The sequence below is a fragment of the Plecotus auritus genome (genome assembly GCF_963455305.1).
Source record: "Plecotus auritus genome assembly, chromosome: 7".
NCBI lineage: Eukaryota > Metazoa > Chordata > Mammalia > Chiroptera > Vespertilionidae > Plecotus > Plecotus auritus.
Window position 1 is genome coordinate 89652246 of NC_137774.1, and position 27968 is coordinate 89680213.

The window sequence follows — 27968 nt, forward strand, 5'->3', positions numbered from 1 at the left end:
CTATCTCCCCTCCGGGTATGCATAAAGAAGTCTCTGCCCAAGAAAAAGCCCGCCAAAAGTCCTTTAAAAACCGCTGACTCCTGTCACTGGAGCCATCCTGGCTCAGCCACCTGGTGTTCAGATGATTGAATAAATTTGTAATCCCTCACCATTCTGGCCTCGTGTGTTCCTCCTTCGGCAACCTAACAGGCAGCAACTGCTACAGCTACATAATCATGGCAATAATGAATCTAGGGCCAGCAGTGATGGCACTGGCTTACCATTGCTGCCTTACCATTGTAGCAGAGGATGTGGGACCTGGGACCCAAATGGTAACAGCTCCCTGAGCAGTCCAGCTCTGTGTTGTGGTTCTGGCAGTTGTCCCTGCTTCGACTCTGCCAATGTCTCTGTGAGCTATTTTATACCCTTTATTTAACCCTTTTTTGCTCTCAAAATTGCCAGAGTGGATTCTGCTAACTGCAACTGAGAAACCCAACCAATTCACTAAAAAGAGAGGAGATAGTCCTTTTATGTTTACATAAATATTAGGAATACCTACATCTAGGAAATCTTATGTCTTCTGCAAATGTAATTTTGAGATTATCTCGGATTTCTTTCTTAAAATCTATTTCTTATTTATTAATAACAGTGAAAATCCATAAGAAACACTAAGAAAAGCCATGTGTTTATTTTAGAGACTAGAGGCCTGGTGCACGAAATTCGTGCACAGGGTGGGGGGGTGTCCCTCAGCCCAGCCTGCACCCTCTCCCATCTGGGACCCACTGGTATCGGGCCTAAACGGGCAGTCGGACATCCCTCTCACAATCCAGGACTGCTGGCTCCCAACTGCTCGCCTGCTTGCCTTCCTGATTGCCCCTAACCACTCCCCTGCAAGCCTGATTGATGCCTAACTGCTCCCCTGCCAGCCTGTTTTCCCCTAACTGCCTTCCCCTGCAGGCCTGGTCACCCCTAACTGCCCTCCCCTGCAGGCCTGGCCACCCCTAACTGCCCTCCCCAGCAGGCTTGATCGCCCCCAACTGCCCTCTCTTGCTGGCCTGGTCCCTCCTAACTGCCATCCCCTACTGGCCTGATCGCCCACAACTGCCCTCCCTTGCAGGCCTGGTTCCTCCCTGTAGAGGGCTGCCTAGGAAGGCACATGGGCATTTCTTTAAATTGTTGTCAGCTGAGCCCGAGGCGACTGGCAGAGCCGCGTCTCATTTATGCCCTCCCCAAGAAGGTGGGGGGCGTTATCAGTACTGACTTTTTACCTTTGTCCACGTGCTGGGGAGCGGGCTTTGATATGTAAATCCAGGCAAGCACCAGGAATACTAGGGCCTACTAAAGAATGCAAATAAGCTCCTTTGATCCTAAGTTTTGGTGATACTTCCTGGTATTTGGGGGTATAAAATAAATGTGCTGTGTGGGCTCCGGGGTCGCTGCCTCTCCATCAGAGAGGATGGCGTCCCACCTGGCTCCCAGCTTTGTTTCTATCTTTCTATCTGGTCTCTTTCTTTCTTTTATTTCTTAATCCCCAGCTCCTCCACTCAGGAACCGGACCTGTTCCTTTTCCGTGCTGGAGGCGGAAAAGAGAGAACACCTCTACACCTCCCAACTGCCCTCCCCTGCTGGCCATCTTGTGGTGGCCATCTTGTGTCCACATGGAGGCAGGATCTTTGACCACATGGGGGCAGCCATCTTGTGTGTTGGAGTGATGGTCAATCTGCTTATTACTCTTTTATTAGGTAGGATAGAGGCCTGGTGCATGGGTGGGGGCCAGCTGGTTTGCCCTGAAGGATGTCCCGGATCAGGGTGGGGGTTCCCTTGGGGCGTGGGCAGCCTGGGCAAGGGGCCTGTGGTGGTTTGCAGGCCGGCCATGCCTCCCGGCGACCCAAGTGGAGGCCCTGGTATCTGGGGTTTATTTATCTTCTACAACTGAAACTTTGTAGCCTGGAGCGGAGCCAAGCCTTCTGCTTGCTCCATGGCGGCAGCCATTTCTGTTGGGATTTATGTATCTTCTATAATTGAAACTTTGTAGCATTGAGTGGAGGCCTGGGCCGGCCAGGGCAGGCGGAAAGCTTGGCTTCCTCCATCGCCAGGGAAACCCAAGCCTCCCTCCTGCTCTCTGTGGCTGCAGCCATCTTGGTTGGGTTTATTTGCATATTCCCTCCTGATTGGCTGGTGGGCGTGGCTGGTGGGCATGGCTGGTGGGTGTAGCGGAGGTACGGTCAATTTGCATATTACTCTTTTATTAGATAGGATAATCTAGTAGAAGTATGTGCCTATGCCATTGAAATTTGGGGGAAAATGGTATCAAAAATTTAAGAAATTAATACTTTCAATAAATACATCCAGACTAGTCATCCTAAGATCCAGAGGGAGTGAAGAAATATGCCAATTAAATGTTTATAAATAAACATTGGACCTATCAATCAGTGACTATTCATTAAATAATAATATCTGCACTTCTCACTATGTGTAAAATCAAAGAAAAAAAGAAAATGACACCAACTCTTTCCCCAAAGAAAATACAGTGAGTTGTAAAAAGAAGGGAAATATGTACTGAACACTAGAAAACAATATAGAATACTGTGGAACTAAATGAAAAAGTGTTTGGTAAAGACTTTGGTCACTCTGGGTAGGGGCCATTGGAAATGACTCCATAAAATGTATGCCAATTGCCCTAAATCTGGTTAAAAGAGTGAGCTCTTGGAAAGCAGAGTAAAGTTGGGATGCATTTAAAGGGCAATATATGCATAAGTGTAACACACATGTGTTGTTGCTGCTGTTTTGCTGGTAGACTCAGCACTGGTGAGAAGGATTTGGCTTGGAGTGTGGTGGGAAATCCAACTGAAGAAGCCAGAACATATTTGATGCCATTGACCACAAGGCATCAAAAAAATTTCTGGATTAGGAAAGATCTTGAATCATCTAACTCAACACTTGAATACTTCCTACAACTTAATTTCCGTTCATATCACCATTTTGGGAATGTGGGCACATCGGGATAGATGTGATCTTTTAAAACCCTAGAGAAAAACCTCAGTAAAAAAGATTTTGGAAAAATCCAAGATATTGATAACCACAGCAAAACAAATGACAAATTAAATTAGGAATCATTGCCTTTCATTTTACAAGTGAGCAAGCTGGGTTCAGAGAAGTAGAAGCATTTCCAAAAGCTACACAGCTTGGTAGAATACCCTAGTCTCAGAACATCTAGCCCAGGTCTCCACCTTGACCAAGAATTTCCTGGCTCTGTTTTGTGAGTACTCTACTTGATTTCTCTTATGATGCATGAAAAATGTTAATAACTTTCTCTCTCCAAACATCCTTTCCCCAAGGAATAATAGATCAAGGGAAGAGAGAGGCTTGCCATTATGGAGGAACATTATCATTTTTATACAAATGCTAAAACAATTCTGAGCTCTCAGCCTGAACTAAGCTACCTTAATCTTACCTGTGTCTCACACCTGGGGAAACTTGGTTTAAAAAAAAAAAAAAAATGAGTGGGATCCATTTCAAGTGTTCTATCTTAAGCCTCTCAGTTTGCACTCAATTTGTTTTATCACATAGTGATAGGAATTAAAGGCCTTCGCTACAGTTTAGGCAGCTTGCCAATGCCTATTTTATAGCAATAAAATATGTACAAGTTAAGGAATCTCATGTGGAAAATTCATTCAACAGCCTCAAAAGCCAAATGAATGGTAATTACTTTGAACACAATGTGGCAGCAATCAAGCACGATTGGATCATGCTTTTAAATGTACGTCTACATTTTAAGAACTGAGATAATTATGAATTATGAAAATAACTAAGAGAGACAATGGCACAGCAAAGCTGTTGTTTATGAAACATGAAAGGGAAATTTTTAGAGGAGTAGGGGGAATGAGTCATTTTCCGCACCTGCCAGCGAATATTGAATATGACACAGTTGCATAGTACAAGGCTGGGATGGGCTTTTCTTTCCAGTCATTTCACGTGGGGATTACTACTGCTGAGCTCCAGTGTTTGCAGAGGTTGATGAGGGAGGGGGGAGACACTGAGGTTTCCAGCTCCACTTCCCACACAATGTGAAATTAAATACATGTCCATCATTCCACTCACCATAATTTTAATAGATCCCCCCAATGTTATGCCTACAAACATGGATAAAAGTGTTGTCTGGATGATAACTTGCCAAACATTCTTTCTCTAGACAAAATTAATCTGAGCAGCATTTCTTGGAATGGGGAGTCCATGAATAGTATTTCTTTTTGCCAATCTTCTATTATGTGAGATACTAGGAAAGTCATTCAACCTTTCTGTTCCTCAGTTTCCCAACTTAAAACTTATGGAGTTGGCCAACTGATCTCCAACATGTCATGCATCTATGCTACATATGGATGGTATCCCTTGGTGGCAATGTGGGGTGAGCCAGGGAGATATCTAGGGGAAGAGCATTCCAGGAGGAGTAAGCAGCAAGGTCATAGACATTAGCATGCCTGGTCACTTGAGGAAGAGTGAGGAGGCCAGAATGATGGGAGTATATGAGGGGAAGAACAAGAGATGAGATTAGAGAGAAAATTGATGCCACATCACATTGGGCTGTGAAAATGATTGTATATAGGCTTTTGCCCTGAGCAAAATGGTAAATTTCACAGGATTGTGTGTCGAGGAACTTAATGATCCTGTTCCCAGGATTTCTCTGACTTCTAGAGTGAGAATAGACTGAAGGGGAGTGAGAGTGTTGACTATTCGACAATGGCAGTAGCTACACCAGTCTTGGGCTTATTGCATAACCTCCACCCCTACTCCCATGACCATCATTGTACCTATTGTACAAGCACCAAAATAGTCTAGGATGAAGAATGGTTAACATCCTCCATCACTGAGTCATCCTATCTATCTGAACACTGAGTTACTGCTGTGGGGACGATGCTCTCTGGTGAGTACAAAAAATGAGATAAAAATTAGTATACTCCGTGTCCTATTGGTTTACCCACTTACCTCTGCCTTAAACGTCCTTTATCTGTCCTTTCAGTGTTGCTCCTTCTATGCTCCTTCCATGTCTCTGACCAGCCAGACAAGTCATTTACCTCTGCCAGGAGTACAAGTACAGTTACAGAGTGCACTATTCAAAGCTCTGCCCATTGGAAGTATCTGCTTTAGCTTTTGTACCTCAGGGATACTCCAATGTGGAACTCTAGCAGTCCATTTCTATAAGCATGAACATATTAAATATTATAATCATGTTATACAGTGTGGGGCAAAAATAGGTTTACAGATGTCCACATGGAAAATAATACAATAATTAATAAATAATAATACAAGAATCAATGTGTTTTGTGTACTCACTGTAAACCTACTTTTGCCCTACCTTGTACATTAATATATTACTTAATATGTGCAAATGTTAATATAACATATAATTATCATAACATAATAATATATAACTATATAATATATAATATTATATGTTTACATATAATATTAATATATTAGGTATGTTAAGCCATCCCTGAACCATGTCTAAATTTATCCTCTGTCAGTTGATCTGATGGAACATCCATGAAGCCATAAGCATAGTTTAAAGGGAGGCATTAGTCAAAGAATAATAGTTAACATGAAAGTCTGGGCCATCTGTTCATGTTTCTTATTTGTGCCCTCAGGATTTGTTCAGATCCAATTCTAAATGTACCATTTCCATCATACAATAAATTGTTGCTGTGCCTACCCAACCTTATGACTCAAGTATATTGGATAATACCTAACTAATGATGGGCAATTTTGTTCTCATAGTCACATGATATCACATGGTTGTTCAGTCTCTACTGAGGCACAACAACGTGCCAGGAGATGAATTTCAAACAGCAAGCAGTTCTCTGCCCCAGAAGGCATGCCTTGCTTCAGAATGCTTTGGAATCCCAGGAGTCTGCACCATGACTCACCTATGAGGGTTTGTGGGCACCTCCAGTCCTGTTAAACCTGCTGGGGCAGATGGTCTTAACAGCAAGATAGCTTTCATCAAAGCCTAGGCCTGCTGCTGAGCTCACCCTTTCTCTTGGCCCAGCTCAAAGTTGGAGACTTACAAGTTATTCTATAAATGGGTCAGAGCAGGGCTCTTAAATGCAGTATATGATGCCTCCAAAATACAAAAAGGCATCAGGCACAGTGCCTTTTTCTTAATGGTAGGGGTCATATTATTCAATAACTTAGGCTCTTTATGCTTCAGATCACTGAATTCATAAATATTTAACTAATGTGGCATAATGCTGAATTTTCAGAAGATATATCTCCCATCTTCTGGCAGCATGTATTATACTAGCACATCCAAAGTACTTGATATTTTATATTCATCAAATCAAATTCGCATGATGTCTTCGATACTATGGACCACTGTGATGTTGTGTGAAATGTCAAGATGAGCCATGTTCCTGTGGACTATGTTGTTACAGAGAGGAGGAGAGTAAACATAGAGTGAGATCGTGGATGTATTTCTGTGTTTCCTATGTAAAATTTACCTGCTTTTGTTCTTCCTTCATGATAGGGATTGAAGAATACTCTTGCCGGATCAAGTACCACTTACCAAGTGCTAGATGCTCTGTTGACCTGTTCCAGTAAATATACCACATCTAGCATAGCAATTGCACATGGTGTTATTCCTTGGATAAAGTTATAGCAACGCACTGGTATATACCCTAATTAGATAATTTTTGTTGATGACCTGGTGGAATGCAATGGGGGTCACCACACTTGCATCATCAACTCCTTCTCAGTGACACCTGGCTCCATAAACCGCCATACTAGGCAAAGGATCATACTGACAATTAAGGTCCCCATTACCAGTGCCAGGTCAGACTCTATATCTCACAGCCCTTGACAGGTCTGGCTATTTCCTTATCCAGAGTGCGGTTACTCTGACTAAAGGTCCTTTTGGGAGAAGAATGGGGAACATATGCATTCTACATGTCTGTGATGATATCTCAGAGTCCTCCTGTGAGGGGACTTCTTAAATCAGTGAAGTGTCTGGCTTTATCCTGGAAATTGAGGGAGACATCATCACTCTTCTTAGAGTAGCTAGCATCAGCTTTCTGGTCACCAGCTATCATTTTTTATGTTCATTTTTGTGGTTATACAAATTAAATAATATCTTAGACAACTTCCTGTATATCTTGTCCCCAAGAATTTCATGGCTATTGCCATAAATCCCTGCAGACCCAGGATACACTGGTTGCCCTTCCAGCCTTGCTGCCCATTATACAAACTATTTTGGCCTTGCCTTGACAGTTAAATGCCACCACCTGGCCTTTGCAGTTCCTCTTATCCCTATTGATGAAAAGGAGCTCAGCTCCAGGGCAACATCCCCTAATGCCGGCCCCAGCCACCAGGAGACCTCTCCAAGAATTTGGTGCTCCCCGCACCAGCACCTTTCTTACTGTTTAGTGACGGGAGTGAGATAGGAGAGGGTTTTTAGTAAGGGGCTGAATTTTCTGGTTTCATGTATTAAATCTTTAAACATTCCCACCTCTCTCTACCTTTGACCACTAACTCATTACTCTGTGAAAACCATACTAGTAACTCCATCTTGTTTTTTGTGAGCCATCATTGTGCGGAAACTTCCAGAAGCCCTCCCAGCAGGGTATCAGGACTGGCTCCAAGTGACCTTGCCAGGACATCAGTCCCCAGTTATGGGAAAGTGTTCCCTTATCATAAATTATCCCCTGTCCAGCTGTATATCTCATCTCCCACCCAGCCTCACTGCCACACCTGCTCAAACACCTCCAGGTTCCCTCATGATGCCTCTCAGCACCGATTTGCCAAATCCTTTGGGTATGCCATTTCCTTCCAGAGCATGGTTGGCTGTGTGCCCTGCTGTAGTCTGACACCAGTTATTGTTCTGGAAGCAATGAGGGGATGGAGAGATGGATCATGAGTGAACAAACATCATCTTCCAAGGTGACCTCCCAGCAAGGAGAAATTGCTCTTCTCTGTCAAGGGAGAGAACATTTCTTGCTAATCTGGCAGGGGAATCTGGCTTTCAAGATTCTCAGGCCATCCGACAAATATCCCATCCCTGGCCTCAGGGTCCCAATATTTCCCTCGTAAAGCCCTTATTTTGGCATAAGATGCCTGTCAAGCTGTGCGTTCAGTCGTTTTTTTAACTCTGTTCTTAATATTGAATCCTGAGCCTAATTTCCAGCAGTTTGTCCCACAGCTGAGAGGGAGGAAGGGCTCCTGAGATGCTTCCGTGGAGGCTTCCTGATGTGCACAGTGTGTCTGAGTACATGATGGCTGACCTGAGCCTCTCATTTCTTCCAGGCTTCTAAAGGTGCTAACAGAAGCCAGCCAACTCCAGAAGCTTCACACTGACCATTGCCCCACACCTGTCAAATTCCCCTGCTTAAGGTAAGCAATGCTTTTGCCTTCTACTCACAACTCCTCTCACTGTCAGTGAGAATCTTGGTCATCGGGGGGCTTCTGCAGGCCAGGGGTTACCAGCACTCCTCTTACCCAGCAGTGGTGCCCAGGTTGCCATCTGATTGATAGTGAGCTGTCCAGTTTTTGAATCCTATCCTCGGGATCTGCTTTCTAGGGAATCATCTGGTGTTGACTGTTGTAGCCTATACTCCCTCCCTTAGTTGTGAAGCACAACATGAAATGGAGACTGTGCCCAGGCAGGGTTTGGTTTGGTTTTAAAGGGGCTCAGAAATAAAGAACTGGGAAGAGTGGAAGACTGGAGGGAAAGCAGATATGGAGGTATGCTCATGAGCTGGTCACTTCAGAGTACATCTGGGCCTTGGTCCTTCTGAGATGCTCTTAGTCATGTAGCATGTTCACCAATGGGGCAGAAAGGGAAATATTTACACACCAAAGCACTCCTGTCTCCCATGGACAAGGCACTAATCTCTCAACAGTTGGGAATGTGTGCACGTTAGATCCTGGGAGGGTTCCCACCAGCGTTCCACCACATGGCCCCTGAGAAAATCTGAAACAGAAAAGGAGCGATTCACGGTCCACATAAGACAATATGCTGTCAGACCACCTGAGTGAAGCTGGCTTTTGGCAGCAACACTGATATAAAAGTGGGCCAGGAGGAGTGAGGCAAGACACATCTACTCTGTGTGAATGGAGTGTGAAAGAAAGGCCATTAATCTTTTTGGAGCCTCTGCTTTCACATAAGCAAAATGGGGCTGTCAATCACTGTCTTTCTGCTGTGGGCAATTGAGGCTGAATGCCATGGGAGCCTTTAGGAAAACCATATGGATTCACCTCATAACTTTCCCACTGAGGAGTGAGGACGTTGGAGTATTTATTCACCAACTTCTGTCATTTATAGGTAGAGGGTCACTGACTCCTGGCACTTCCAACTTGGCCCTGAGCCCCAGAGCTGAGCAGTTTCATAGCTGGAGAACCCCTTCAGGCAGAGATGCAGGAGGCCATGAGCAGGTCTGGGACCTCTGCAGGTAACCTCCAGGGTAGGACAAGGACTGGGCACCAGCCGTGTTTCTACAAGTATCTCTGTCTTTTCATCCACTGTTGGGCAGGGCAAGAGGCCAGGCTAATCAGGGTGGTTAGTTCCAAGAATTTACCATGTCTCCCAAGTGCTTTTGAAAACTCCCAACATTAGTAAGCACCTGATAAAATGCTCTTTTCATAAAAGGCACCTCTGAAGCATCCCTTGGATACATCAGAATTTTATTTTTGCATAAATGCATGCCCTCCACATCTCTCATTCCCATGCTATCAGAAGTGTTGAAATTCTCTTGTAAAACTACTGCCTTGAGCCTTTGTGAATGGAACAACAAAATAAATGCTCTGATGCTGAAAAGGAACAGACACATAGGCTGCACCAGACATTATCTTAAAGCCACCACAAAAGGCCTCTTCCTGCTTTATTGAAAGTGGCAGACAATGCCAGTGCACTGGAGCGCAGGGCCAAGGAGCCTGCAAGGGCAATCCCCACGCCGGTCAGTGCTAATAGGAGACAAGTTCTGATATTCCAAGAGTTTCTAATTTGCGGCTTATTTCCCTTTCCCAGAGCAGATACCCAAATTGATTCTGCCTACTTCAGTGTCCAAGTGTGGAAATGCTGACTGACAGAAACACCTAAGGGTAATACGTCTGCCAAGTGATTGGTTAAACAGCTATTCATTTTGAAATATATCTTCAAGAAGCAGAATAATAGAGGGCCACTGTAGTGTGTGGCCCATTAATTATAGAGTTGACAAGAAAATTACCCTTCAGATCAACATTAGTGGAGACTGGTCGGATGGTGGGGTGGGGGGCATTGAGAACAACATTCAACAGGGTTATCTTCACAGCCTGCCGTGAGGCCCTCCTGTATGGGGAGGAGTGGGTATATGCAGTGGAAAGAGCACGAGTGTGAATCCTACAAAGGTTCCTGTCTGTGTGATCCAGGAGACTTTATCAGACCTTTTAACCTTGTGGTCCTTATCCATAAAATGGGGGTGACAAAAACAGCTACCAGGGTAGTTATGAAGAATAGATGAGAATGCAGATAAAGCACCTGACATATGATGATGTTTGACCAATGCTCATCTGTTGTCTTCCACGCTGTGGTTTCCCTGTGCTCTGTGACAGCTTCCTAGGCACCTGGTTGTAAGGAAACCACGAGGGGCTGTGTGTACCTGCTCCTTCAGCCCTGCCCTGCAGGTTGCCCAGAGTCACAGGGCCCAGCCTGGTGGTGCATTAGGACCATTTGCCCCTCTAGAAAGTGAGGTTTGAACATGGTACACTGCTCCCAGCCCAAGTCTGAATTTCTGGAGGGCACTGAGCCTCTGATGCCTTCAGGTTGCAACCTCCTCATCTCCCCTGCCAAGCGCAGCTGGTCAGGCAGGCTGGCTCTCCTCTGAGTTCCTGTCTGCCTCCTGGATCCACCTCAACTTCCCTCTGACACTGATTCTGACTGTAATATACAGTCCACCCACAGGGACACTAATTCTGGATGGCTAGTTCAGACTGGGTAATTGGAGAAAAGTATAATAAAAGGAGCCATTAACAAAGTTATAAGCTGTTACCAGCTCTAGACCTGCAGGGATAAGAGGAGGGAGGGCTTACCAGGGCCCCACTGATTGCCTGGGCTGTGGCATTTCACTGGGAGGTGTAGCCAGGCCCCAAAACTTTGCAGGAAGGAAGTCAGGAGATTAAACTCTGAGTCCTCTATCCCTCCTCCCATGAGCTGAGCTCAACCAAAAGCTAGGTAGAGAGGAAGCCTGTTGCTATGGTCCAAATAGGTCAGGCTTCTGGGGCACAGAGCAGAGCAGAGAAGGGAAGAGAGTAACTGGAAGGCAGCCAACGCTCAGTCCCACACCTTACCCAGGTGTCACATTGAACCTGAGGCTACCAGGCCTCCTTGGAAACACCGGCTGGACCCTTCTTAGGTGCCATGGCAAGTTCTCTCAGAGACTGCTTTGGTGAGCAGTTTTGAGCATGGTACAATGGCGGCTCTTGGCCCTCATCACCAATGTGTGCCTTTAGCTTCCTGATTGTGACTTGTCAAAGGCCACCGTGTGAGACCCCTGCAGGAAGCCCCTCACCTTTTATCCATGCACAACCTGAAGTACAGGGGTTAGTAATTCAGGGCTATGTTTGACCTGCAAGGTCATAAATGCTCTCTCCATCCCCCCAGCAACAGTTTGGAAATAAATTTCATAAGGAGCCTTCAAAGGTCCAGATTTTGATTCTAAAATCCAATTCACTGGGTCCCAGAACCTGCAAACTTCCTCTAGTTCCTGCAGCCTTTGTCCTGGCAGATGGTATTGCATTCTGCTCTAGATTTTAGACTCCCAAACTTGAAGACCAGCACTCCCTAAGTGCCCCACCCAATCCAGTCTGCAATAGCCAGGGTCATGCAGGAAACAGATGATAAACTCAAACTGAGAAACTTGAGAACTGTGTAACGGGCTGATGTACACAGGTACAAGGCATTTCTGTCTCTAGGTCTGGAGGCCAAGCACCATCTTTCATGGTAATGGTCAACTCTGTAACTCATTCTTGAGTTCATTTTGCATCCTTCTCAACTAGTGACTCACTTCTATTCCCTGCCATTATTGCCCAGATAAACTAACTGCACTCAAACCTTTGTTTCAAAACCTGTTCTTTGTTCTCTCGTCCTCTCTCTCTCTCTCTCTCTCTCTCTCTCTCTCTCTCTCTCAGGTCCATACCTTCACCCTCTCTCACTCTGGAGCAGGTCCATGCCTTCACCCTTCTCCTTCCCCAGGCACATTCTCTCTGCCTTTCTTTTTCCTAAGCTCCAAGAGCCCTTCTTTTGCCTCTGTAACTCATTTCCTGAGCCCACACAGCCCAGCTAGCTCACCTTTTGTATCAGAGAAAGTTTCTCTGATGATGTGAGAAAGAAAATAAGAACTTGTTCCTTGACCTAAAATAAGTCATTGGTTCTCAATATGATCCCAGAACTTCTGCCATTTTAGAACCTATTCGTTCCTTCTGTTCACACCTGAAGTTCATCTCCCACTACCACCAGCACCCGCCCCCAGCCCCATGTGTTGGGAGTACCTGGGATACCTGGCCACTCTCTGACCTCCGTGTTCTGACCAATCCCTGAAAACAGCCCTTCTGTCCAGCCTTGGATCCATTCTTCTAACTTTACACCTTGGAGCCATGAAAGTTTCTCCCTGAATTGGAGGCAACAGGAGAACTAGAAGGCTGTGGGGGTGGCCTGTCAAAAGGTAGTGGCACTGGAAATTAAAAGAGGTGTTTGGAGCTGAGGAATATCAATGAGGTAGGAGTATAGGATTTAATGATTGTGGAAGGCACAGGAAAGATAAGGCAAGTATGGGTCCTGGCTTCTCCTTGGGCAGCTGGGTCAATGGAGTGCCATTGTTAGGCCATAGTTTATAAAATGATGTCCTAGTGGGAAGGTCGTAGTCCAGCCGTTCCAGATTCTCTCTCTGCCAAATGTTCACCTTTTTACATATCTTCTACATATATTCCGTCAGGTTCCATCTGAGAGCCTGGTTATAGGCTCTATTTATAGGCTAAAATTTATTCTTTTTTAGTTAAACTAACACAAGTTAGAATTTTAAAAAATTCAACTCTGCCAAAAAAAAAAAACCTATTGAAAACCAAATTACAATGAAGAGTTAGAGGAGTTACAGATTAGCTTGTGTGGCAGTTTGCTGGGCATGGATGTCCTACTTCCTCTTCAGGACATTACAGAGGACTTTGTGCCTCTCTCCTAATTTTCTGGACGTAGGTCATTACCCTACCTTCTGCCTTCTGTTTCCTGAGGAAATGGGACATGGCGGCCTTATTCACAGCCCTAATTGAATCATGGATAGTGTCCATACATAGACCTGTCATGAGATTCAGAGCATGGGACGGAGGAAGGTCAATCTGGATACGTTAGAATATTTATTCCAGAACTTATTATGGGGAAAGCTCTTGGCAAAGGGAATGAAAACAAAGTCTTGGTTAATTATACCAAACAATGGTGAAGCAAGATAGAACAATCCATGTGGCTCAAAAAGCAAGATCCCAAACCTGGTGGGAAGACTGAACTTGGGAGATAGGGGTAGTGAGGGAAGGTGTCCAAGAACAGACTGGACAGGCCAGGGAAGGATTGCTTTTGGAACAGACATCAGGTTCTGGTGGCTAATGCCTTCTCTAGGCAATGTGCCAGAAAAGGCCACGAGTTAGCGTTATTCCATCCTATTCAAGGAAAATAAAACCTTCCAAAATTAGCAAAGGCTTGTTACTGAGTGTTAATTATGGACCAGGCACGTGCAAGGCATTGGACTCTCACATTTTGTTTCATCCTTATCCACCTTGAGGTAAAAAAATATTTCTCTCATGTATCCAATAAGGAAATTAGGGCTTGAAGAAGTCAAATTACTTGCAAACTGAGCTGAGATTCAGGTGTTCTGGTTTCCAAAGCCTGTTATTTTTATTAGCATATTCTAATTCCTCCAAACTTATCTCCTTGCTTCTCTCTACCTCCTATAATGCTGAAGCGCTATTTATGTCACACTTTGGCTCAACCTGAGTATGAAACATATGGCGTTGCAAGAAAATAAGCAAGTGATAGTGAGGAAGTTGGGACTGGATGAGAAAGGGGCTGAGCCCAGACCCACCTCTGACTTCTGTGAGGTCCAGGGTAAGAGTATGAATAGAGGCTGGCAAACCACACAGAGAAATATTAACAAGTTGTAAGTAAGCTAACAAACTTCTCAGTAAAATACGTTCTATTACATATTTTTTCCTTGACAAATTGGCCTTTAGAATAAACTGAAAGGCCAAGTCAGAATGTAGAATTTTTGCACTTCTCTAGGTTCTGTGTTGAGTGTGACATTGTGGGATCTCTCACCGTCAACCCCATTTCAGGTTATATCCTGCTTTGCAAGAGGCCTTGCATATTCGCACATGTCCAAACCCCTTCCACACCACACAACAACAGCTACCCCATGGCTACGTGTCTACCCTTTGATGAGAATTGTGAGTGCCCTGGCAGCACGTGGGGGAGAGGCCTGCCAAGGCCCTAGAAGCAGGATCATGACTATTGGAGCAAAGAATCCTTACATCTCAGGTATTTGACACATGGTCTAGAGGTGAGGGTATGGGTTCCAAGTGGACACCGCCCCCCATGACCAGGTGGTCTTCTTGCCCCACAAAGAGGACCTGGCTAGAGGATAGCCCTGATGCTACTCTCTAAAGTGTGTGATCCAGACAGAAGCCGCTTGCCCAGGTCTAAGGGCAGTACTAGCTGGATTATCCAATACACATAGCACAAAGGGATTCCTGAGCGCCAGGGTGGCTCATGCAGAGCCTACACAAAGGGATTCAAACCAGAAGGCTGGACAGTTTATCTTACAAGTACAAAAGGCAGTGCCCCCCTCCCAGTGAGATCCAGTTAAGATGTAGAAGCAAGAGGTATGAGGTTTCATTCCCCCTGAGAGCAGGAGGCAGTCTAAGGCGAGGAAGGGCATAATTCAGAGCTCCAGTCCCCATAGTTAACTGAAATTGAAGTGCGGAGAGGAAGAACCCTCACTTATTTCTGAATAAGTCAAGCATCGGGTAGCACCAGAAGGACAGGAAACAACAGACAGCAAGAATAATTCCAGGCGCCTCTCCTTCAGGTAGGGCCGAAACTGCTGATCATCTTGGCCCTGATCAGGGCTGGCTCAGAAACACACTGAGTCTGGCCTCCCATGTGGAGGGCACCAGTGATTCTAATCAGGAGAGACAGGGAAGGTAGGAGCTGATTATTTCCCCATTAGGAATGACAGCATACACTGTGACAAGGCCAGGGAACTTCCCCTGCCTGCTGAGCAGGACTCCCCCCAGAGTCAGTTTAAACCAACAGGAAAAGAGTGTGCTACCTACAGCCGGCTGTACCAAGGAAGCTCCAAGATGCCCTGTTAGATGGGCAATCACTGATTGGGGGGGGGGGGGATGTAAGGGGTCAGGTTTATTTGGAGGATGGTCTCTGTTGAAAATGAGTTAAAAGGTCCCACAGGTTTCCAGTGCTTCTGTGACATAAGTCCTCTCCCAAAGCACATGTTTATTTTTTCCAAAAAAAAAACAACAACAACCATAATTTGCTTTACCATTTCATTCCATATGTATTTACATTTGGCTGTTTATTTGGGATAAGATAGCTTCTCCTTGAATTTATTTTTTTAATCTTTTTTGTTGAAAGTATTACATAGGTCCTCCTTTCCGCCCCCCATTAACCTCTTCTAGCCCACTCCCGTCCTCCACCGTCAAAGCCCTCACCACCCCATTGTCTGTGTCTACTGGTTATGCATATATGCATACAAGTTCATTGGTTGATCTCTTCCCACCCACTCTCTCCTGCCTTCCCTTCAAGGTTCAACAGTCTGTTCATGCTTCTATGTCTTTGGGTCTATTTTTGATCATCCGATTTGGTTCATTAGATTCCACATATGAGTGAGATCATGTGATACTTATCTTTTCATAATTTTATTTTTTTACTTTATTGTTGAAAGTATTACAGATGTCCACATTTTTTCTCCATTGATCCTTCCCTCAGACCTTCCCCCTCCCCAGGCCTTCACTACACTATTATCTGTGTCCATGGGTTATGCATATATGCATATACGTTTTTTGGTTAATCTCTCCCCAGACACCCACCTTGCCTTCCCTCTGAAATTGGTCCCATTGAATTTTTGTACAAATTTATAAAAATTGGTTAGCATCACTACTTTGGTTTCACTTAGATCTAGAATTCTACTGTTGTCAGAGAAAAAGCATGAGATTCAGACTTGAGAGAATTTGGTTGTAGCTCTGGCCTTATCATTGAACTATGTCATTTATATGTGTGTGAACATTATTTAACTTCTTTGGTCTCAGTGTCCCTGTTGGTCAAGAAGTAATAATAAAAACATCAGACCCATCCATATGAGCAAAAGGTATGAAACTATACTGAAGACATTTTCAGATATGCAATGACAAGAGACAGAAAAGGGAAGGAAGAGAGGAAGGGAAGGAGAAAAGGAAAAAGGGAGGGGGTAGGTAGGGAGGGAGGGACAGCCACATAAGAAAGAAAAATATAAAGAAAGACTTGGATCTAGAAAAACTAATCGAAAAGGGGAAATGGACCAAGGGAAGTTTCAGGATAATAGCTGTGTAGCAGATTCAGAGAACAGGTACTGTAAATTGAACATTCAGGAAAGATAACACTAGGGGGAAAGTAATTGAAATAAAATTTTATATGTGTGGATATTTGTGGATAAAATAACCATATATAGGAAATGGATAGGTCTGATGATAAAATTTGAAGATGTACATTGAAAACAATGTAAGTAAAAAATAAGTAAGTATTTACTCCTTCACATTTTCAAGAAAGGAAATGTAACCATTGTAAAAGTATGGCCCACTGGTGCGCAATATTCAGACAGCCACAATAATACAAATATTCTGCTTGATTTTTCTAAACATAGAGCTGAATTTGTAGGATAGAAAGGGAAAGGTTTGTGTGTAAGGAGCAAGCATGAAAAGGAGCTAATTAATCTTTTACCAACGACAACAACAACAACAAAAAAAAACCAGTAAAAAAATGAAGCTGAAATCAATGAGAAGCAGTAAAAACACATATTCAGGTAAGCAACCGCCTGATATTCTGAGTACTGCATGCTCTCAGTCTGAGATAAGGGTGTAAACATGAGACCATTTTATTCTCTCCTCTGATCTCTACCTTCACCTGTGCTATACTGAATTCATTTTCCCTTCACTTAACCTCTCAACCAGACCTCATAGCTTTCTGATCATTTTAAGAAAGGTGTGAAATGTGAAACTCACTTTCTCTTATTTTTAAACTTCAGTCTTACATCCTGTTGAATGCTCTCCTTCTCCTCCATCTCTGGCTGAGCTCCTGCCAAGGAACTTAGGGCCTGGAGGAGGCGTGTCGGCAATTTCACAATTTCACGCCCCTTCATTTTGGTCAGGAAATGGGAACCAGAGTAAAATAGTAAACATCTTCATGTTTACTGACACTGCTATTGTTATTCCTAGCAAACACTGGCTGGTCTTTGTCGTCAACCATGTGGCAAGAATCTTGAAAGGGTTTGGTGAAGGGCCCCCAAGAGCCTTTCCACCACCAGGGTTACCTCTTCTGATCCCACCCAACTTCACACCCTGGCCTCTTGCTTCTGCTGTCCCTTCCAGCAGAGTGCCAACAGGAAGGCTCAAGCTTAACTAACTTCCCCTGTGCCCCTTCAGTCTGCAAGAAATCCAGCATCCCTGTCAAGGCCCTACTCCCACCTGGCTCTCATCCTTTCCTCCCTGCTGAAATAGACACCAAGGGCAATCAGCCAGTCTGCTGCAAAGAGACATCCATCAGGGGAATGAGAAGCCAGTCTCTCCTCCTTGTAAATACCAACAATCTCTACCGGGCACATACTCTCCTCATTTCTTGGCTTACAACTGCAATGGAAAATGAGCAAAGGAAGGCGAAGAGGGGAGACACTGGTGGTAAAATCCTTCCAGAGTTTCTGGTGTTTGCTGCATTGAGGCTGATGGAAGGGATGGGTGATGGCAGCAAGACCATCAAGAGGCAGCATCATATAATGATTAGGAGCCAGATGACCTGAGATAGAACCCTATTTCTGCCACTGGCCGGAATTACTGAACCCTTCTAATCCTTAGTTACCTCGTCTGTAAAATAGAAGGATTTCATAGAGTTACTACAACAGTTAAATGAGTAAATGAATATAAGACATTTAGAACAGGGCCTGGGATGAGTGTTATCTATTCTTATTATTTCTGCCACAAGATCTTAGGAGATTAATCTTGTCATTTGTCAATTCTCTTTGGACTGTGAAAGTTCTTAGCACCTATTATTTTCAGCTTTCAGGCTATAGCTACAATCCTGAGGCCAAAGCAAAAATCAATTTATCGTCCTGCTACACATATTATTCATAAATATGGAGATAAATACTGGAAGAAATAGCTAGAAGAGTAAGAGAATAGACAGTGATCAACTCCAGAGAGCAAGACTGGGGAGGATAAAGCCCTGCAGAGCACTGTTGCTTCTTATAAGCCCTTCAGTACTATTTGATTTTTAAAAATTAGGTGCATGCATTACTTTAATTAAAAAAATCAATTCTTAATTATTAGAAACACTCTGAGAATGTAAAAAAAAAAAAGTTCATATGTTAATTAGCATCTATTTTGTTTTGATCCTATTTTAAGGGTGTCATGACAATCCTGGAAAAGAATAGATATCACCCAAGGGTATCACCCAACTGGATTTGGTAAACTTGGGTATAGAAAATCCTTAATTAACTCTTTAACTCTCCTTTTTCTTTCCTTCCCCTCCCCCTTTTTTTAACAACCAAATGGAAAACATTCCCTAGTTTTTATTAAACCAAGCACTCAAAGACCAAATTTTCATTTGATCAGTATAATATTTCTTGGTGAATTCTCAAGTTCAACTAGATTTAGAATTCTGTTAGAGTGTTGTTATTGTTGTTGTTGTTGTTGTTTTTAGGCTGTTCACTGCTTCCTGAGGAAACTACCATCTTCTTGGTGGCAATTTCCATGCCTGACAACATATTCCGCACGTTTGATCGTAGAGCTTTGGGAAACTGGGTGAGCTTCTCCTGTGTCAGGGAGGCCTTGCTGGCTTTCATAAATGTGCCGGACTCAGAGGCTAACATACATTTCTTGTTCTCAAGGCCTCTGCATGTCAGCTGGAAGAGCAGGTCAGCTGAATGTGGGACAATGTTGCTGGGACAGCCAGAGTAGAAAGGTTCTAGAAGTATCCACTCTGCTCTCATGTGGCACCACTTTCCTCTCTGAGCAGCAGACCCCACTGAGTGTCACTCACAGAAGTAGACTCATTCTCCCCTTGGGTCAAATACTTACAGCCTTTCTCTGCAATTTGTTTTCTGTTTTTTACACCACCTGTCAACTCTCCATTTCACAGCTCGATATATGTGTGTTGGACCATACAAGTGACCCTGTCTGTTTTTTCTCCCAGAAGATTTCTCAGTTTTGTTGTCCAAATCCACACTCCAGATGTCTCTGTCTCTTGGCTTCCCAGCAGCATGTGTAAGAAAAAAGAGGTCCCAACACAAGGTAAGTGTGTTCAAGGAGTCCAGCAGTAGAAGACATCATTATTGTAACTATTTTCCCAGATTTACTGATATAATTAATGTAATAAAATTCACTTATATAAAGTATATTTGATATATTTTTACAATTACATGCACTTGTGTAACCAGCACCACAATCAAGATAGAAAACATTTCTATCACCCTAAAAAAGTTTCATTGGCCCTTTAAGGCCATAGCTTTTGAGAAGAAGAACAGATTGATTTGCACTGGGGAGGTCGGGAAAGAACCATAGGAGGGATTGAGACAAGAGCTGGAATGAGAATTAAATTTTGTTGGACAGAGGAAAGATCCAAACTGAGAATAACACATTTGTAAAGCAATGATTACACCAATTTGGAGAGAATGGAGAGGTCAGGAATGTCAATGTTAAGAGGTAAGACTAGCAAGTCAAATATATGTCACATTGTAGAGAGCTTTTAATGGTAGGCTGAAGAGTTGGAATTTATACCACATGCAATTGGAACCTATTGTACTAAATCTAAATGATGAATATTTACCAAAAGTCTGTGATTGCTTTCAGTTAGCTACTGAATTGGGATCTTCCAGTTGAGAGAAGGGTAAATTCAGTCTGACCTGGGTGGGCAGGAAAGCTTTACAGAAGAGCGGGATTCTGGACACTGAAGCAGCATCTTTTACTTCTCCTCAAGTTCCCAAAGAATTTATCTTCCCCAAAGCCACTCTCGTTCTCCCCGCTCATTATCACCCTAAATCTTAGGCGTCCTGCCCACATGAAATGTTAAGCAGATAAAGGGCCTGCTTCCTTCTCCCAGTCCATACAAGGAGAAACTTGGTCTAAAATAATCACTGTCTCCCAGCCACATAGCACCAAGCTGTAAGTCAGTCCTGGCCAAGACAAGCATCTGTGATTCACTCAGGATAGACAGTTCCCAAAATCAGCTAACCTTTCCCTTCACCAAGCATCACAAGCAAATCAAGTCAGCCCCTGGCCTTCAACATTCTCCAGGCCAGTCACCGTCCATTTCCAGCTGTTTCATTGGAAAATCAATTCTAGATTCCCATTATTTGCTCCCTATTGGGAAGTATAAAGAACCACTGAAAGTCACCTGCTGCTCTAAATTAAAGAAGTCCCTTACATATTTAAAGTACCAACTCTGCTCAGCAGTTCTAGGTTAATAACGCATATTAACATGCTTTATGAAACGAAAAGTGTTAAAGAGATGAAAGGTGCTGAGGGATCACTTTGATGACCTTTGCTTTATCCTCTCATTCTTGCAAAAATCTTTTGTTTGTACCATTGGAGTCCAACTTTGGGAAAGGAATGAAACTTAAACTATTCCAGCAACTCAACAGCCCTGACCAAGTAAGAACAATCAGTGGCATTTGCTCAATACTTTGTTGCTTCCAAATCACTTTCCAAAACTCATCTCACTGAATTCCCACAACAGGACTGTTGGGTAAGTATCATCATCTCCATACAAATGAGAGTCAGAATCCTACTGCTTCAGGATTGAGTAAGTCAAAGTACCCATGTTACGAGTCAGAGGAATGAAGTAATGGGCTTTGGGATGTAGGAGCAGAAAGTACCTAAGGCAAAGGAGAGTGAGATTTCTGACTCATTGCCCAGTGCTCTTCCCATTAGGGTATAGGTAGGGAGCCCCACCCTAAACCCTACCACACTCCAGATACACTAAGTGACAGACATCCTGGTGTAACTTCAGGACATCTGTAGTTGAGGTCAGAATACTTAATCCCACATCTAGTATGAACTTGTCTTTGACCTTGGGCAAGTCATTTCACCTTCTCTAAGGCCTCATGTTTCAAATGAGGGCTTTAGTTAGCATCCTTAAGGAGGTGCCTTTCACCATATAGGACTGGAATCCCATAGAATTCTATAGCTGGGAGGTGGTATGGTTTGTGCATTTCAGCAGCAACAGACCTGGCTTGGATTTCTGGCCCTATCATTTTCTATGGGTCTGGCTGTGAGCAAGTCAGAGATGTTCTTATCTGTAAAATGCAGAGGGTATATGCAAAGCTATATGCAAAGAACCTGGCTAAGATGAAGTACTGAACAGTGATCACTCCTTCTCCACCTCCCACACTTTAGAGTGAATTTTCTGCTCAGGACTCTCATGGCTTAACTCAAAGGAACAGCTCTCTAATGGAGGAACCTATCTGAGGCACAGTTACACGCAAAAGTGGGATGCTGTGGGGCAGATTCCTTCTGGTCATGTTCCAACCATGTTTAAAGAAGGACCTGGGTGAATCAAGGCAAGTCCTGCACCACCCTCCTTATAAACCGAAGTCATAACCTTTCATCTTTACCTCTCCTAGTGTCCAGCACCACCCTGGCAAGCGATCCAGAGAGAATTGGCTAAGCTGCAGCCCCCACCTCTCCCTGGTGGGGTGGGGGGACAGCCCAGGGTCATTATGCTCAGGTGTTGTATAGCCAGCTACATATCTGAAGGCATGACAATTCTATTCCCTCACAGCTGAGGGGAGAATCCAAACGCAGGGTGATGACAATCGAGATGCCACAGGACAGCAGGGAGCCAGTGAGTGCCCCGTGGGGACTCATTCATGCAGCTTAGTAGAATGGAGATAGGAGAAATGGCAGCCAGGCAGTTCACAGGTGTGCTGATCCCCACAGGTGTGCAGGCTCCACATCAGAGCTATTCATTCTGCACATCTGGAATCAGAGATGGAATTCTGCACTCTGTCCCAGGAGCCAGGAAGGGGGCAGAGAATGCCTCACACTTCAAGCACTTTACAATTGCTTTTTCTTTTAAAAATTATAAGTAATTTCAACAGATAGGGAAGTGCAGAAGATGACATAACAGCATTGTGCTCACCACAAAATTTAAACAGGGGTTAACATTTTTCCATGCCTGATTCAGTTTTTTTCCTAAAAAATTAAGCTGTGACAATAAGACACGCTCGAATCTCCCTCCCCTCAGAAATAGTAACTGTCTTAGCTTCCATATAAAGCCTAACTTCTATAGATGTACTTTACTACACTGTCTAAAATTGGAAACAACCCAGACACCCATCCACAGCTAATGCTTTTCTGTACGGGGGTGAACGGATAGATTGCTTTAGACAAGGATTCACAGGGCTCTTGAGGTGCTGGCTGTTTGGTTTCACTTTGTAACAATTGAACTATATGTAGGTATGCATTTTTTTTTCAATGTACATTTCACAATAAAATGTCTAAAATATACTACTTTGTGAGTTTTAAAATTGTAGAACAATGATACTAAATTTTGTATATAGATATACTTTTGCAGCCTGATTTTATTCAAATTTATGATTTTAGGCTTTATCTGGTTTAATACATATCAGCCTAATTCATTCCTTTTAATTGCTGTCTAGTATTACTTGCCTAAACCACAGCTTACTTTTCCATTTCCTAACTGAGCAAGAGTAATATCATATCCGTGTTCTGTAATTAAAACAGCACAGTAGAGAGAACTTTGTACATTCCTCCTTATGAACGAGTGTGAGGGTTGCTATTAGAGTGAAATGGACTTGAAATTTCTGCATCCCAAAGACTGTATATCTTTAACTCTAAGAGAGCCTGTCGAGTTGCCATGGAAGTGACAGTATCATTTTAGACTCTCGGGAGAAATCCTTGTCCCTACATCCTCCCCAATATTTGTTGTTACCAAACTTCTCAGCTTTCGCACATGTGCTGGGTGTGACGTAGAATCTCCTTCTTGTTCTAATTTACATCTCCCCGTTTTTGCTAATGTTAAATGTCTTTTCACGTGTGTCTTGGCATTTCTGGCATCCTCTTTCAGGAATAGTCTGTTTTGGTCTCTTAGCCACTTTCTATGAAGCTGTTTGTCTTTTCTAATTACTATGTGGGAGTTCTGGATATATTCTGAATGCTAATCTTTTGATGGTTTCATAAATGGCAAAGATCTTCTCTTAGTCTGTGGCATGTCTTTTCACTTTATTACAAATAACGCAGCACAAAAGTTAGATAGTATCAGACCTGAGTTAAGAGGCCAGGTTTGAGAGTCAAACTACCTTGTCTCTTAATTTGGCTCAGCCACTTATGAACTAGCCTCGTGGCATTGGGACATTATTTGATTTCTCTGTGCCTCAGTTTCCTCATTTTTAAAATGGAGCTAATAATACTCTTTATTATATTGTTACTAGTAGCCCTGCGCATGAATTCATGCGCCAGTAGCTCGCTGCCGCCCTCCTGTAGGTCCCCCTGCCCCCCCTTATAGCTTGCTGCCCTGACCCCTCCTGTAGCTCTCTGCCCACTGCCCCACCCTCCTGTAGCTCTCCCCACCCTCCCTCATAGCTTGCTGCCCTGTCCCCTCCTGTAGCTCTCTGCCTCCCACTTATAGCCAATAGCTCCCCTGTGTCCCCTTCCTCCCCCCCCCCATAGCTTTCTGCCCTGCTCTATCCTGTAGCTCTCCGCCACCCGCTTGTAGTTCGCTGCCCCACCCTCCTGCAGATCCATCCGGTCGTTATGCCATTGGTTGTTACGCCTCACGGCATAACGAATAATTGGCATATTCCTCTCTTATTATATAGGATATTATATGATTAAATGAGATAATATGTGCAAAACACTTGAAACACTGTTAAGAGGCTGTTTCAAAAAATAGTAGTTGTTTTTATGGTGCCTGTTATCACAGACATTTAAAATTTGGATGAACCCCATTTTATTATTGCGTCCTTTTATGACGTTTTCCTTTGCCATCTGATCTAAGGTATCCTCCCCTACTCCAATGTCATAAAGAGATTCCCCAGGTGTTCTAAGTGTAGAACTTTAATCTATATAAACTTTAAGGTATGTGCTGGGGTTATTTACGTGGGGTAGGAAAATAATATGACTTTTCCTGTGGGAAGGATGGTCATTTGTCCCAATATAATTTATTGAATAACTGGGTCTTTCAACAGCACAGTAGAGACCTATTTGACTTAGGCCCGATGAGACATGCATGCATGATTTACAGTCCCTTGCTGTACCCATGCGGGCTCTCAGGAATAACCCCACCATGCACTGTCAGCTTCCCGGGACCCTGACACAGCTTCAGAATCGTGTGGGCAATTGAGCAAGAACAAGGTGTGAAATGCTTGTGTGCAAGAATTTCTTACATAGGGCAAGCAATGGTATAAGCAGAGAACTCAGCTCCCATCGATGTCCAGTAAAAAATGTAAATCTTTTCGTGTAGGAATTCTCTCAGTGATTCAGTGCACACAGTTACCCACGTGTATGTTGTCTGATGGGAGTCATGCCAAATGGAATACATTAGAATTTGTGTGTTGGCAGGTCACAGCCCAGAAGGGAGACTGCAAACAGCAAGTGCAGCTGCAAAAGGCGGTCGCATGTTCCCTGCAGTCCAATTATCAATAATTAAAAACAAGTTTTCATCTCTTTTTATCCTCTCTTCAGAAAGTGTAATAAAAGCGTGGTCACATGAAGATATGCAGCCAAAAATATGGAAAATAGGCAGCCAAAAATATGGAAAAATTTTATAAGAACTTGTCAAGGAGTCTATTAATAATTAAATTTTTTATATTTTTCTGGATTTTGTAATGTTTGTAGTGTTTTTCAGCACTTTAGAATATGTAATTTGTTAGATTTCTTGTCTCCTTATAAAATTTTACTTTCTCATCTAATTTTGCCTAATGTTCTTTAAAGAGAGATCTCCAATTGTTTCAACTTTGGGTCCCTCAAAACCTGAATCTGTCCCTGCTATTACATTAATGTTTCCAAAGAAATTACCTCACTGGTGAGCGTTCTCTTTCTAGGCAATTTTGCAGGTGATGAAACAAAACCAAAAGGTGGATCCATTTGCCTCAGGTCACACAGCAAGTTAGTAGTGAGGTCAGGATGAGAACCCATGGCCTCTGAGAGGGAGTTCTCTGCTGTCTCTCATGAAGTGACCTGTGTGCCATGCTCTTCCCATCACCTTCCAGCCAAGGACCACTGCTGACACTCAGCTTTCTGACCAGGTGCCTGTTTTAATAGAGTTATTCTGAGTGTACTTCACTAATGCAGTCCCATAGCTCATCCCCTAGAGCTGTCCTTGCCTCCTCTCTTCCCTCTCCTGAAGGAAGGGTTAAGAGGAAGCAGTTCGATGATTTTTCCAGTCTGTTTCTCTGCCCCCTTTCAGACAGCATTTCATTCCTTTTACTCTCTGACCAAATGACCTTTCTGCTCTAACCACCCATGAAATGTCATGTTCTCTCTCTCCAATGCAAATGTCACCTTGTTATTCCTGCTTAAAACACTTCAAAGGCCCTCATATGTCTTCAGAATAAAGCCAGACTCCTTGGTATGACATGGGCCAGCTCACCTCCCAACCTCACCTTTCACCATTCTCTATCCATTCACTCATTCATTCATTCCCTCACTCATTCATATGTCAGCCAGTCATATCTACATGCCTTCTCCTGGCTTCTCACCAATTCCCCAGAAACATACCTGCTGTACCCCACATCTGTAAATGGAGAAAATGAGTCTCAGAGAAATTAGATGACTTGCTCAAGTGTAGTGAACACCATTGATTTCCTACACAGCATTGATTTTCCCCTTTCTCCCTATCCAATCTTGATCTTGTTAAAGTATCTAGTCCTCATCCACCCAGTCCCTGATTCCCAGCTCTGGGCCTGTGTGGGCAGCAGTTAGTCTAAGCAAGGGTGGACAAACCCTTTCTGTAAAGGATCAGACAGTAAATATTTTAGGCGTATGGGCCATATGGTCTCTGTTGCAACCACTCAACTCTGCCATAATGTCAAGATCGCAGCCACAAACAATATATAAACCAATGGGTGTGGCTATGTTCCCATAAAACTTTATTTATGGACATTGAAATTTGAATTCATATTATTTCACGTCTCATAAAATATTATTATTCTTTTGATTTTTTTCAACCATTGAAAATGTAAACACTCTTCTTAACTTGTACAGAAACAGATGGTGGGCTGGCTTTGGTGCTACAAGCTGTGGTTTGCCAACCCCTAATCTAAGCCATTCGGTGCATGGTGTTATCCTGGCAATGTCAGGAAGGCACAGCACCCAAGGGACCCAGACATACCCAAAGACTCTTGGATGATGTCTAACCTAATAGGACTGAGCACCCATGGAATTTCAGAGCTCAGGATTGTGGAAGGATAAAAAGGGATGCTTCTGTTGCTGCCCTCTGTTTTCCATTCATTAATAGAAACTCAAAGCCTTTCCATGAAGAGTCCTGCTGATTCTAGTCCATAGCCAGGGTTCATAATTCCCCTCCCAAGGCTGAAGTTGGCACAAGGTAAGGTTGGCACTCACGTTTTGCACTACATCTTTGGCAGGTTCATTTTGGGAAGACAGAGAAAGGTCCTCCTAGATTTCAGGATTGATTAGCTGCTATCTATGAGAACAGAGAATGATCTGACCCACTCCCTCCCTCCTGGTCCACTAGGACCAACACCCACCCCATAAGACAGGGCCTGGGGTTCATGCCAAAAATAATACAAATATTAATAGAAGGAGGATATGAGTAGGTTTCTGATATGCAGTACAATTTTCAATATTGATTTTGATTCATCGAGACCAATTAAAATTATCTATTCCAATCAATTGCCAAACTTACCTGTTCAATAATGTCTCTAAATTCATTAACCATTTTATTTTAACAATATTTCACTTTAAAGTTCAATTTTATCTACACATTAGCTCCATTTTACTTACACAAAGAACAGATTTATGACTATATTAGCAATAATTCAATATCATCCTTTTAAAACCAGTAGGAAATTTGCCACTTTGGAGAATATCCAGTACTTTAATTGGAGAGTTATGCAGAGGCTACGTTGACTCGAAATCATTTGTATTCAAAAATCATGTGACAGGTGTAACTTCGACACAGCAGCTCTATTCAGTAAAGAGCCCACCTCTGTACATGCCCTTCCCCCCTCCCAGAGCTGAACTTGGACTTAAAAAGCACTGGTGGTAAAGGAAATATTTCCTGGGACACTCCCTTTGGTCCATCACTGAAATTTTCTGTTGGCTGAGTTAATAGGTTTGGTAGCATCAAAAGGGTGTTCAGGACATATTAAATATTGAACATCTCCAAGCAAGGTCCCCTGCATTTAACATGGCAGATTCTCTCTCAAGATCAGTCATGTAATTAATCTGAGCACCTTGACATGTTCCTGGTTGTAATTTAAACTAGTTTTACATAGAGAAGAGAAAAGACCCTTGGGTGTAGGTGAGATTGAGGTGTCTGTGAGATGTGAGCTCATGACTCAGAGCATGACTTTCATTGTTTCAAATGTGTAGAATCTGGCTGCTCACAAAGTGCTTGGGGTGTCAGTCTGACACTATGGAGTGGGTCATGCATATATACAGTTCCCTTTACATACACACACACACACACACACACACACACACACACACACTCATGTGCACACAAACACACACACGGT

The 27968-nt window shown here is 43.4% G+C and overlaps 1 protein-coding gene across 1 annotated transcript in view; it reads left to right on the top strand.

Annotated features, from left to right (window-relative positions):
* The first annotated feature begins 1175 nt into the window (after nt 1-1175).
* The window catches only part of LOC308252953 (general transcription factor II-I repeat domain-containing protein 2), a 583288-nt gene continuing 556495 nt past the window's right edge, over nt 1176-27968 (top strand). The window contains exon 1 of the mRNA XM_080677905.1: nt 1176-1558. The gene's annotated coding sequence lies outside the window, so the exon portion shown is untranslated. The remainder of the gene's footprint in view (nt 1559-27968) is intronic.